General features: G+C 37.5%; 1 protein-coding gene across 12 annotated transcripts in view; it reads right to left on the minus strand.

The window, feature by feature from the left end:
- LOC121636589 (R3H domain-containing protein 2) overlaps positions 1-12,841 on the minus strand; it is a 62,617-nt gene extending 49,776 nt beyond the window's left edge. For 10 of the 12 annotated variants that reach the window (XM_041980204.1, XM_041980200.1, XM_041980202.1 and 7 more), the window contains exons 1-2: positions 12,582-12,841; positions 12,156-12,208 (exon numbers count right to left, since the gene is read on the minus strand). The gene's annotated coding sequence lies outside the window, so the exon portion shown is untranslated. Of the gene's footprint in view, positions 1-3,902; positions 4,186-12,155; positions 12,209-12,581 lie in introns of those variants that run through there. The other 2 variants (XM_041980195.1, XM_041980194.1) reach the window with 2 other exon arrangements.
- Positions 12,842-13,821: the final 980 nt, after the last annotated feature.

The following is a 13,821-nucleotide window of genomic DNA, read 5'->3' on the forward strand; positions in this document are numbered from 1 at the left end:
TTTATGTATATATATGGCGATCCTAACACTGCAGCTTAGATTAGCAGGTAGTGTTCATTAGAGAAACTGCACACAACAGCTAGTCTAATTATGTCTAGAGAAAAAGAAGAAAAGAAAAACTAAGCATCTATCAACTTTAGATGCTTTATAATGGCACTTTTCTTTGCTGTTGATTCCCATATCCACCCATAAATACTTCCAAGTTTTTCATTGCTTGTCTGATCTGAGCGTATGACAAACTCATGGTTGAGCTGGCCCACTTCCCACTTCACAGTAATTGGCATTTACTACATCAGCCCTAAAGTTGCCTATTTGTTTTTTAATTTTAGCTTTTCAGAAAGTGGCACTTACTCTGGTATCTACAATAAAGCACACTCCAACACTCCACAAGATACTAATCAAAATCAAAATCATATAGTTATATATCTATAAGCAACTGTATCGATACTTAGATACCACTTGGCATCTGCTTGTTCACAGAACGGACCAGCAGCCTTTACCCATTTTTGTGAGGCACTGCGGTGGGCATCCCCTCCCCAAATAGCAGCTACCTGTTGGACGCATTGTTTAGAGTGTTGCCAACTTTATTTAGCTTTAAACTTTTAGACCAGATCTAGCGACTCTCTTCCAAAAAAAAGCAACTAGTGATAAATCTGGCAACTTTTTCTGGTGTTACTGGAGACTTTTGGAGACAATACTCATATATTCTTTTACTCTTCTCAACAAGCAGCAGTTGCTTGCGTAGGCCCCTACCTGTCAAAAAGCCTCTTGTGAGTACAAGAGGCTCAGTCATCAGGAAGGTTCTGATATTTTTACAAGCCTTACATTAGGAATTTAATCATCTGGTGTCCAGAAACAAAGTTATTACTCATGCCATATTAAAAATCAATATTGCATTTTCTTGGCAAGAGCTGATTTTGGTCATGTAGGTGCTTTGTCGATTAACCAAATCCACCAAAAACCCCAATTCTGGCAGTTTTTGAGCTACATTTAAACCGACGGGTGTGAGTCAGGGTGGAGCAGGTCGGGATGCATTATTTTTTGGGTTTCCACATGCGAAAACTGGAAAAGGTACCCTTTTATCCTACCCGTCCTACTTTGCTTGGACCCTTCCGTTGGGAGTACCAATATAACCAACCTGGCCTGAAAGGGTGGAGCTTGGCACACTGCAATCCATTGATTGGTTGAGAAAAAGTCACTTCGCGTGCAACCTGGCATAAAAACAAAGCAGAAATGGCTCCTTGTTTAGGGTTAGGGGTTAGGGTTATGACAATAAAGATATTCTATTCTAAATCTGTGTTTAACATGGAGTTATGAAGCAACACCAACTCCTCCTTTGTTTCTAAGTTGTGTTTTGGTTAAACTTTAAGGAAGGCACTGCGCTGCGATGGTGTCATGCTATTATGTAGCTAAGGCATCTATTGCTAACCGGCTGATACTCCGCCTCTCAGCTGAGGTTATGGTTGGCTGTGGAAACACAACGTTCACAGACCATATCCACACCCTAACCGTCCAAACGCTCACTCGTTGGTGGAAACGAGGCTTTAGAGGATGATCGCAACATGACCAATTTGATATATCACAGAACTAACCACTCAGATGTCAACTCCATACCAGTTAGGGGCGGTAATGAACCAAATAGCTGCATGTTTACCACAAAGGAAACAAGAAGAGGAAGTTTTTGCAGCTACATCGTGTTGCCAACTTTGTCATATTTGGTGAGTTCTCAGACCTCTCTGGTCATTTTTTAAACTACCAGCAACAAATCTAACAACTTTTTCTGGTGTTATTAGAGACTTTTGGATATTTACGTGAGGGCACATATCGTTTACTCCTCTCACTGAACAGCGGGTGCTGCAACAGTTTTTCAGTGCTGAATAAACTAACAATTAAGCATAGATTAAACACTATTTAGACATGATAGTGGATGTAAAGGCACCAAAAGGTTTGATGAAGACATGAAAGCATGACAATGGCAACAGAAGGGAAAAGGAACATTATTTTTAATTATTGTTTATCTAGGGTCTACATGTTATGTCATTAACACTAAAAATTTAATTCTAAGAATTCTTTTACAAAGCCTAAGAGAAGAAAGTGTGTTCCTTCCCACTTTCAAGCAATTACAACAGCAGCCACTCGGGGGGGTTGCTATAGATTTTTTCCCTCTCTCTTCTCTCTTTGTGCTTCCTCAAACTCAGTCTTTTTCCCACGCATTGCCGATTAGTATGCAGAGGTGATGGTATAGGTGCAGCAACTAACCAGGAAACCAAACACCAAAGTCAGAAACAGACAATGAATAAAATAATCAAACTCACAGACCAAAGATCCACACACAAATTCTGAAGATTAAGAGATTAAGTTCACAATGTCAAAATTAAAGCAAAGTAGTTAGCTTTATTCCCTACACCCATCCCTGGACCAAGAGAAACCAGGAAGGAAAACAGTATTAGCTCTTGGAAAGTGACATCACATTGGCAGTTTTTATCGAATTTGAAGTTGCTGTGGCAGTCATTTAGATTTCTGTTTTTAAGTGACTATAAAATATGATATTGGGATCATTATTTTAACAACAGAAAGCTAGCAGGATAGAAGGAATCATTTAGGACATGGATGCATGTTGATTTACCACAAAACTGAATGACGTGCACACATATGAACACAGAGGCAGTCATTACGTAAACAGACTGCATTCAGAATAAGACCGATTTGGGCCAAGTGGCCAAAAAAAAAGGGAGTTAAGGGGGAAGTTATGAAAAGGATTGTGTGGGCATGAACAAGACAAGACCATAACCATCAGACCAGTAAAGGAGCTGGAAAATCCAGCTTCTTTAATCCTGCAAAATTGCTAAGGCCGTGAGGATTGCTTGCTATTTATAGTGACAGATTTTTTATTCAAGAGGGCTTGTTGTTGTGCTTTCTCTCACACTTGTGCTGCTTCTCCCTCTCACCTTCTCTCTGTTCTTGCACACTGTGTTCCTCAAATAAAAGGTGAGCACGGTGCCATTTGCAGGTATTAATTTGAAATGCACTCACAGACCAAAGAAATAAACATGTTTGAAAGACGCCTTAATCTCAACCCATCACCGCACCTTCAAAACAATGAAGATAAATTTCAGGATCTCCGAATACAGAACTTTCCCTATGCATTTTGTGTCCACCTCACTCTTCTCAATCCTGTCTCAGATGGAGTCTTGCAGAGTAATGCCTTCTTCTTGGTGTCTCTCTACCCCACCAGGCCACCTCCACCCTCCCACACAGGGACAGAGGATGGGAATTCCTCACCACTTCAGAATATGCCTTACTCAACACTGTTGCTATGCTTGCACATACAACATAGATTCACCAAAAAGCATTAACATCATTAAACTCACCACTCATGATAACACACAACAGCCTGTACTTTTGTGCAAATGTGGCTAAAATTGTCTTCCTAATTTTGCCACATTGATTAATTGCACTTATACAAGTGGGAATGTTGTAAACTATATATAAAACCATCATCACGTAAACACCATTATCTGAAACGTTTATGCTGTTACAAAGACATTATTAAATTAATAAAAGTTTTTAAAAGAGCAATAACAAATGTGTAATGATAAGGAGTAAATATAACAGAACCAATGGCTCCTTATTAATCTAAACTTACAGTTTAACAAAGCTACATACATTTCTCATAAATTATTCAACTCTAATGCCAGAGAGACATACATACATATGCACATAAAGCAGGGCACTAACGGTACTTAGGGTGCAGCTTTGTCGCTCACCAGCTAAGTCACATTATGAGTCTGACTTAAAAAAAAAGGAAACAAAAAAAAAATATATGAAAAAGCACAATTACAGGACAGTAAACAGCAAAGGCAGCCCTGGATCAAGACTATGCTGTTAATAGTTTTCCTCACCCTGTTGCAAAATGAATGAAGTCCATTTCCTGCATCAAGTAAACAGAGTTTCAAGAGTGTTCAGATCTGCCTCTATCTTCAGCTCATGGTAGTTTTCTTCATCTTCACACTTGCTGTGTTCCTTTCATTTCTGTAGATGCTATGAGCTCTGCTTTCTCAAATAATGTTTTAGGAAATAGCAGAAAGTCTATTTTTAATACCCTCTGTTTCTGAATGAAGCAGAAAAAGCACAAGATGATCACCGACAGAACAACCCTGTTTGCAAGCTGGCTACCTCTCTCCCAACCACTCTTATGGTTTCATGCGCACTGTTTGCACCGCTCCCTTCTCCACCAACCCTCCCTTTTGAGTGGATTCTCGCTCGCTCTCCTACACATCTTGTTTGCTCTCTACCTCTGTAACAATATAATTGCAATGACAGCCAAACCAGGGCATGCAAGAAGCCCAGCTGTTTAAAGGGCTTCTTGGATCAGCTAGAACGTTACTTGATACAACGGCACCCCTCTACAATGAAAGCTTACCTTAAATACGTTTACAGTTCAAGGATATTTTGCTTAAAAACAGTCAAACCCCTGTAGGCTACGTGACAGTGGCACAGTCTAACGACACACACCTGCCACTATTCATTCCTTTCTATTATTTGGAAATATGTTGTCTGGATAAAATGAATGAGCTTAAAAGTACTGACAGCTGCTGGTGAAATGAAGCACTGCTACAATGGCCAAAATTAAATCATACTAAGGGCAGGGGGGTTTAAAAGAAAAGACAGTGGAGAGAAATAATGAAAACCACCTCATTAGCAAGGAAAAGCCTTAATCCCACAAGACAACATATTTGCATACTCTCCCTGCAGCTACTTTACTGCAAACGTCAGCTTAAAGTTGTGAAAAAGAGGCAGCTAAAAGTTCAGCGACAAAAGAAAAAGCAGCAGGGAATTTTACACAGGGTAGCAGGGATGTCTATCTCATAGAAAGCTGGGTTCTTGAGTTATCAGCATGAAACCATTCTTTAGTGGGCAAAATCTGAACTGGAAAATGTGTTGCCAAGCAGTGACCAAGCTGGCCTATCATTGTTAAGACACTGATTACTAAAAGCCTGCCAGAAACATTACCTACAAACCATATCTACAACTTATAGAACAGAAAGAAATCATGTGCAATGTATCAAACAGCTAAACATATTGCATTGTATCTATTGTCTAGTGCAGGGGTGCCCAAGTCCAGTCCTCGAGAGCTACTATCCTGCAACTTTTAGATGCGTCCGCTCTCATAAATCAAATAAGCTAAACCAAATAGCTGAATTCCCTCAGTCGCATATCATTCAGCTCTGCAGAGGCCTGGTAACAAGCTATTCATTTGATTTAGGTGTGTTGGAAAATTAATGCATCTAAAATTTTCAAAACCATTTATTTTCAAAACAGTCTTAGCGTTAGCTGCTAATGTAAGAGGTAATAAGCTGCTAAATAGTTTACAGGTGAATGTAAGCCAATGGTGAATGAAAAATGTGAATTTGGCATCATCTGTGAAGCAGTGACAAGAGGCAACCTTTCAACTGTGCATGTGTATATATGTATGTGTAATATATATATATATATATTACACATACATACATACATACACACATTTATATTAGGGCTGTCAAATTACTTTTTAAATAAAAATTTTAATAAGATTAATCACAGCTTACATATTGGCTCATGATTAATCACCATTCGCAAGTTTTTATTTGCCTGAAATTTGCCCGTTTTTACTGTTGTATCAACAGAATGAGCCAATGCTACAAATATTTACTGACCTTCTCTTGGGTGAACGTCAATGTCCAATGGTCATCTAAATTATCTCTACCATGTTCTAGATCATAATTCAGAATTCATATATCATCATCTCAACAACCGTCTCCGTGGTGAAAATTTCTGTCATAAAACCACCAGATATGACGACTGAAGTTAAACAGCCAACACTGATGAAGAACCTCTGATAAAACTGATGATCTGAATAAAAAGAGGTTTTTCCTTTTATCAATGAAATGTGTTTGTGCAGAAATGATAAAAGTCCTGCAGCTGCATCACCCAAAGTAAACAACTGTTGATAAAATAGATTATTGGTTGTTTGTTTTATTAGTTTTTCTTCACTTTTTTACATTAGATGATCAATTTAGTTGTAATAATCAGTTCAACATATCATAAAATCTAGACCTAAAAAAAAGTCTAATTTGTGCCCTCCTTTTCCTGGTCGGTGCTCCTGCCTGCCCCCCCCCCCCCCCCCCCCCCCTATCAGAACTTTTCTAGATCCACCCCTTCAGAGCTGAAATATAAATTCTTTCTACCACCAGCCAACTACTGTGTTAGAGAAGGTCCTGCCAAAAACAATACTTTGGGGTAAATATGTGACATTGCGAACCACTAACAGCTAGTTTCCTCCCTCTCAGCTGAACGATAAACGCAACAAGAGAGATAGACTGATCAGCTGATCACCGCCAGCCGTGCTGAGCAAACCGAGACAACCAAAGATCCACTACAGCAGACATGTTGGTGCAAAACGCAGCAGGACTGTCGCAAGTTTAAAAAAAGAATGCAGGAAAAGTGTGGGTGTAGAACCCTCACACCAGGAAAAGTGTACGTGAAAACACCCCATTCTCCACGGAGGCGACGTCCATATGTTGCTCCATTAATGCTGTGTTTATTCTCATGTCCATCCATAGAAACACCCAGCTGACCTCTTCCATCGTGCATCTACACATCCCGCTATCATAACAGAGAAATGATGGAAGTATGGGGCTTGCCATGCCGCAATAATTGCGTTAAAAATATTAACGCAATTAATTACAAAAAAGAATTACCACCATTAACACATTATTTTTGAAAGCCCTAATATATATATATATATATATATATATATATATATATATATATATATATATGCTAAGATCTTGCCGATCACTGGTAAACTACGTGAGAGTATTGTCACTTATCGCTGGAAAAGGAAACACCTTTTAAAGAAAAAAATGTATGAATCAATATGGGATTAATTAAATTTGGACAGATTTTCCAACCCAGCTCTAATTAGAGGTAGCCTTTACATATGTCAGAAGCAAAATGAGTTTATTCCACTATACTGAAGTTTTCAGTTTCTTAATAATAATGTTTCATTTAGAATCGTTTTATTAATTAGTTTCTAATTAATTTAGCCAGATGCTACAGTTGGGTGATACAGACGAAACTGGATCTTGCAGTCTACTGTAAGGATGGGCAATTATTTAGACATATTCCTAAATAAAAACAAGAGAATAAATCGTGCAAATACATTATATCTTTTTTTCACCAGCGCCTAGGAGTAACGCATTACTACTGTGATGGCAATGTACTGAGCTGTTTGGTAACTGCCATGAAACAACAATTGTTTCTAGAATTTTCCAACAAGTTTTTTTTTTTTGCTCATGTGAACGTTATCTGAAAGTGGCTTGACAGGAAAGTGCACAGAAAGAGACAGGATGACACAAAGCACAGGGCCACAGACCAGGACTCAAACCCAAACTGGACCATACAGCTGCTGTGCTACTGACTGTATCAAACATTCAGCAAGAACAGTGCTATGTAGGCTTTAAAAAGTATATAGAAGAAAACCAAATGCATTGCTGCAAATAACTTGAAATCGAGGGTTAGATACATGGATTTACAGTGGATGCTTTGTACCCAAAATAGTTTATTTAAATAAATAGTCATTATTATTAATAGTACAATATTTTGACAAAACTATAAAAGGGTATTTTACATTTCACTTGTATGATCTGTGACTGCATCCCTTTTGCTAGTATGTGATGGAAAAAAACATCGAAGTAACATTACTTTTGGTCAGCTTTCTGACAACTGTTCACATGTGCCGTCCTGAAAAGTAATTTGTACAAAAGTTTGTCCCATTGTTGCCATTTTATAGCCAAAACTGTAAAATGCCTTTATAACCCTGATCTGCATTAATAACAAACGTATGACTGTGCAATCCTAGCATGGCACTGGAAAGGGGTTTGTCCCAGGTCAACCACATGACTGGGATAAAGGGGATGGCATGTACTAATGCCATCTAATGCCGTCAAACAAGTCCAGCTACATCTGCACTTGAACGGTCAGGTAGCTTCCTTCACAGGACTATAAGAGCAGAGCTTAGTATGTCAGAGGGAGAAAGGGGAGGAGCAGTACAAGGATCAGTAGCCAAAGATACCACAGATAGTCTGTTCGTGAACATGATCACTAAACAAGGTCTTGCAGTTTCTTCATGCAGTGTATAGCTGAGATAAAGCTAATAAGACAACAACTGCGAATGATTATTGTTTACACTAAAAACAGACAAAAATAGATCTTTACTAAAAAGAATGAGCTCATATTTAGCCTTTTGATAGAAAAGGTATGCAAGTAATAAGCCAATAGAGTCTTTAAAAGTGTTTAAACAAACTCATATTTCAATCTTTCTTCTGGATCGAATAAATTAAGTGATGTTTCATTTATCTTTACAGTATCATGCAACCCTCCACCTTTAAAAATCAGTCACATTTAAGTCAGTGAGATATACACTATCTCAGGACATACTTAAAGCAAACAGTCAACTCCCTTCTGGTCTGATCAATAATTCATATCTAAGAAACCAATAAAAGATGAATATGGACAAGGTTTTTTTCCCTTGCTTTTTTTTTTAAATGAAAGGAAACACAGGAGTAAATGTGCTCAGAAAAAGCACAGGAAAGATAGTGAATAAATAAAGATGGAGAGGGAGATGAACAGAATCAGGAGCAGTAAAGAGAAGAGAGGAGCAGCAGCAACAGCACCACGCTTGGTGCTCTGGCAGAGATCTATAAATAGCTCTTCAAATCTCTCTAGAAAAAGGCACTCTTCTACTTATGCTGCTGCAAACACAGATTCAGAGACAGAAGCAGATATGGATACCTGGCTGTTATTAACCCTGATTACATTTCCCTGGAAAACAGCTGCTTGATTCCATTGCATCCCCCATAAACAGCATTAAAAGAATACCTTTAAAGTGACTCTTTGCATATTTATATTCCATGTAAAAAGTGAATACGGTGTAAAAAAAAAAAAAAAAAGCTTAAGTTACCCCTACACTTGACTGCCATCTTTTTGATAAATACCTATATTAACTTATTAAGGATTCGCAATTTAATAAAGAATGAGTGAAGATGCATAAATACCCACAAGCTGCAGGGTATAAGCAGGAAAATAAGTTGACTGCGAAGCAGGATATTCTCTCTCACTGGTGGCCTTGGCAACAGTAGGCTGTAGATTCAATGACTCACCTCCACCAGATTTTTACTATAGACTAACCTTTTGATGATCTTGCTTTAATATTAACAACTGATAAAGGTGTGCTATTCCACAATGCACAATTTTAGAGAGAAAAACACCTGTAGTGGTAAATTTCTCTTTTAGGTATCTCACAACAACTTCCCACCTTTTATCTGTTGCATTCTGGTCAGTGAGACACACCCAATCTTAGGCCAGACTTTAAGCAACCAGTCAACATCCTACTTCTCTGATCAATAATCAATATTCAAGAAACCAAGAATAGATATGAATGACAAGGATTTAAAAAGGCAGGGAAACGCATAAGGAGCAAATATGCTTAGAAAACGCTGACTGAAGAAGAAGGGGAAACAAAAAAAGATGGAGAAGGAAATTACCAGAAGTAATGAGAAGACATGAGCAGCAGCAAAAGCTGTAATGGACACATATCTACTATGAAACTGAGCATTAAGTATACGGTTTAAACCACAAAAAAATTAAATGGTTCTGTCATTGATCAAATTCAGTCCTGAATGAGATATATTTATATAAAAATTAAAAAAGTAAAAAAAATCAAATATTGCTAATTCACAGTTCTTTCTATCACAACTGGCCAATGCAGATTCTTTTTTTTTTTTCTTTTTTCCCCCCTTTTGACACACATGCGGTTTTCCCAGAGCAGATGTTTGAATCACACCTCTAACAGCGTCTGTCGGGACCCCAACCTGTTTAACGCAACTATGTATACTTTCAGCTAGTGTGAAAAAATAAAGTCAAAGCCAAGGCACAAAGATCAGTGACTATTTCTCTACGGGCTACATTTCTTATTTGAATCTTCCTCAATAGCCAATTTTACAAACTATGATTTGTAAAATAAATTTTTTGTACTCTCATTTCTGATTCATCTTTCAAGGTACCACAGAAGTATACTTAAATCAGTCAAGGTCTTAGATAACTGATATTATCTTAGTCTACATGTAGCAAAGTAAACTAAAAGAGGTGTTAAAGACAATACAGACTAAAATGCACAGCGTTAGGATAGAGCTGCATGATATATTATTTCAGTATCAACACAGGTGCACATCGGTTGATCTCAGGAAACAAGGCTTACTAACTCAACATGATGAAATGATTGTTACATGCAAAAAAAAAACTTACAAAGGTCTGATATTCTATAATTAACTTGTTAGTATGTATGGTGTAACAAATCTAAACCCTTTGTTAGTTTTTAAAACACAGAGGTCTCTTTTTTAAACTTAATTCAACAGATACAGTTGGTTGAAACCTGCATGAGACCAACAACATCAACAAGGAAGAAAAGGAAAAAGCAAAAGGAAGATTTGGTTGGAATTTGATTTCTATTAAGACCCAATCTCAATCCATTCCTGGGCAAGTATAAGGAGCCCCTTCAAGAGATCAAAGAATTGTAGTTATCAATCATTTTAACTGTAGAATTATGGGACTTTTGTACAGCTAGATTACCATTACTCCTTCTACTTAAAAAAGGTAGCAGACGTGGCTGAAAATCCAAAATGTTTCTGCTTACTCTCCACAGCTTGTGTTTAAACAGATGCAAAACTCAAATATGAAACAATATTGCTTACATAGCTGCCAGTACAAAAACATCCCTTTCCTATTAGAAGAAAGTATTTACAAGTTAAATGGGCAGAGTGAGCATAACAAACTTAAGCATCTTCCAAACAACAACACAAACTTGCCAACATAATTTACAATGCAACTAGTGAATAATGGTGACAGATAAAAAGCCGACAAGCTGATGACATTATTGACAAGCCAAATAACCATTTTTTTCTGTGTGTACGTGTATGTGACACAATAGATTTTTATCATTTGAAGTTGACAAAGCAATTGAGAGCTGTGATAGCCATCTAATTTGAATTTACCTATTACCCTTACTCACCCATATGGTAAATATCTCTGTACCTAACAAGCTGTTAAAACTCTGGCTTGCACAAGTTTACAGATCAACACCCCCAGTTATTATTTATCAATATATTCAGCAAGCAAAAGTAATAAAAACCATGGCATGTGTCAGGTTGATTTTAAATTCAACATCAAAAATAAAAGAATGGTGGCTCATCTTACATCTGTGCACCAGCATACCTACTTCACCACTGACACACCACTACCTAGATTGTGTATATTTCTGTAGCATTCAGAATTCAAATTTCCCTCGTTAAATGGGACTTTGATGAAGCAAAGTTCTGACATACTTCTCTATACACTACTCTCATGTGAGATAAAGGGACAACAATCAGCTACTAAGGAAAACACAGTGAGGGCTGTTTCTCCACAATTTAGTGAATTTAAATCCAACTGTATTTAAATTATGTTTTATGGAATAAGGTTATGGTTAGAAGTTTGAGGACAAGGTCATTCATCAGCATAAGTTATTTAGAAAAGTGCAGTTTCCTCCAAGAAACACCCCATCTGCATTAATCATGCTCAAAAGGTATCATAACTCATTAAGTGAAAACACATGATGTTTTCATAATAAAATATATATCGGAGAATGACAACAAATCTTTCCAATATTATACAGACCTGTAAGCGATTAAAGTGTCACTTAAAACATCAATCACGAATTGTTAATAAGGACTGCCAGCAAAACCTTATCGGCAGTAATTTCTGACCACCGTTGCAATAGTTTAAATGACACTTTGTCGACACTATCCAGGGTGTGCTTTACATGAATGACTGAAAACGAATCCCAATAACAACATTTCAAGTTATCAATGTAATCTCTTCATTTCCATATATTTATGGCACACATTCATTTACTGAGTTTTAGTAACATCTCTCAGCAAAGAATAGTGTTAACGTGGCCATCTCGTGTTAGCCATGGAGAACGCGGACTTTAAAGATGGTGCTTCAGGTTACATACCCAAAGACAGTGGATCATCGATTTTAAGTTGATCTCAAATCATCTCCGTGGTTGTGCTTACCGCCGTGGTGGCCGTGTGTTTTGAGTCTGTGTGGAGAATTCTTCAGGTTGTCACTGCAAAAAATAATAATAAAAAATCAAATGGCAGTATGTTCACTCATGGCTGGGTAATTTACTGAAAATATTAGCTTGCCCACACGCTAACAATAGCTAGCTCATCGTATTAGCGTGCTTCGTTCAGCAAGTATAATTAGCCACCTACAACACCTAGCCACCTAGCTAATGTTAGACCCGCTAGCTAGCCTTTTCTTTCCATTGGGCTACATGCCCAGCATTTGTAAAACGTGCTGTTTATATTCCAAAAGGTTGGCAGCAAAATATCACACTTTAAAGTGAAATTACTTTCATTTTAAACCTGTTCCAATACTATTTTATCCACAAAAGGAGTGCTAGCTGGTGCTGTTTGTTAGCTTTACAAATGACTTACCGATGCTAATATAATGGTGCTACTAGCTTGAGTTGGATCTCTGCGACCCCGACTGTCAAAATAGCGCCGCGTGAGAAGAGCAGTATGAAAGTTAACGATAGATAGCAAGCGCTGAAGAGCAAGGCAATCGAATCCGAAACGGGGATACTGCTAAATAACAAGAAAATGCTAAAGAATAAAATGACATAAATTATAGAAAAAAAATAAACAAAATGCCATTCCCCCTTCTCGGCTCCGGCTTGTGTGTCAGCGTCACTTTTTTTTTCTCCCACACCGACTGTTTACGTCAGCGACGTGCTTCTTCGCAGTGAGACGTTCAGGATACAGTCGAATTGTTAATTGTTGTTAATACGTTATCACATGTTAGTGGACACAACATGTGGAAGCGTTTCACAAAGACTGAACAAATGTTAATGTTACATTTTGTCTCTGGTGTAACACTTAATGTATGTAGTTTGTTTAATCCTTACAATTTTGTATTGATAGCTGTGTTAACAGGTGCTACCAAAATGTATCACTGTATCTAGAAATTATTTTACGCATGACTCTTTAAAGAGAGGGTATTCCTATTGGTAGCTACAATTGCATAAACTTCCATATCTGTCTATATGCTTACAGGAATAACTGGCACTGGTCAAGAGTTTTTCATGTAAAGCTAATTCTAAAGTGTCACAAAATCTGATAGGTCACAATATTACAATCGTGTGACCTCTGTCAATACTAAGATTTTATAACGTGTGGATATAAATAAATAAAATAATAATGAAGAAAAAATCATTGTCAGTACTCTGACAGGGGTGTAATTTAGGGCAGACCTGAGGTGGACATGGCCACCATGAATTTAAAGGACAACCTAACAGTTGTATAAGAGGAACTTAGTATTTGAAATTTTGCTAATTATGCTAATTATTTTAATACATTTTATGATATATAACGTTAGACATCCAGAAGACAATGTAGCCATTCTTAGCATCCTTCTAAAATACTGAATGTGTTATAGATGACAGTTTTTTTTTTCTTGTAGTTGTTTGAATTACTTTTTGTTTGTTTATTTATTTTTAGTTCTGATAGTGTTAGTTGGTCTTTTTATATTCAACCATCCATTCACTGCCACTTAACCAGGGTCATGTCACTGGGACAGTAGCCCAAGCAGACATTTGGCTTTCCCCTGCCACTTTTTCAAGCTTCCCCGGAGGAATCCTCAGGCATTCCCAGGCCAGTTAGGAATCTGTTTTGCCTA

This window comes from Melanotaenia boesemani, chromosome 3, assembly GCF_017639745.1.
Source record: "Melanotaenia boesemani isolate fMelBoe1 chromosome 3, fMelBoe1.pri, whole genome shotgun sequence".
Lineage (NCBI taxonomy): Eukaryota > Metazoa > Chordata > Actinopteri > Atheriniformes > Melanotaeniidae > Melanotaenia > Melanotaenia boesemani.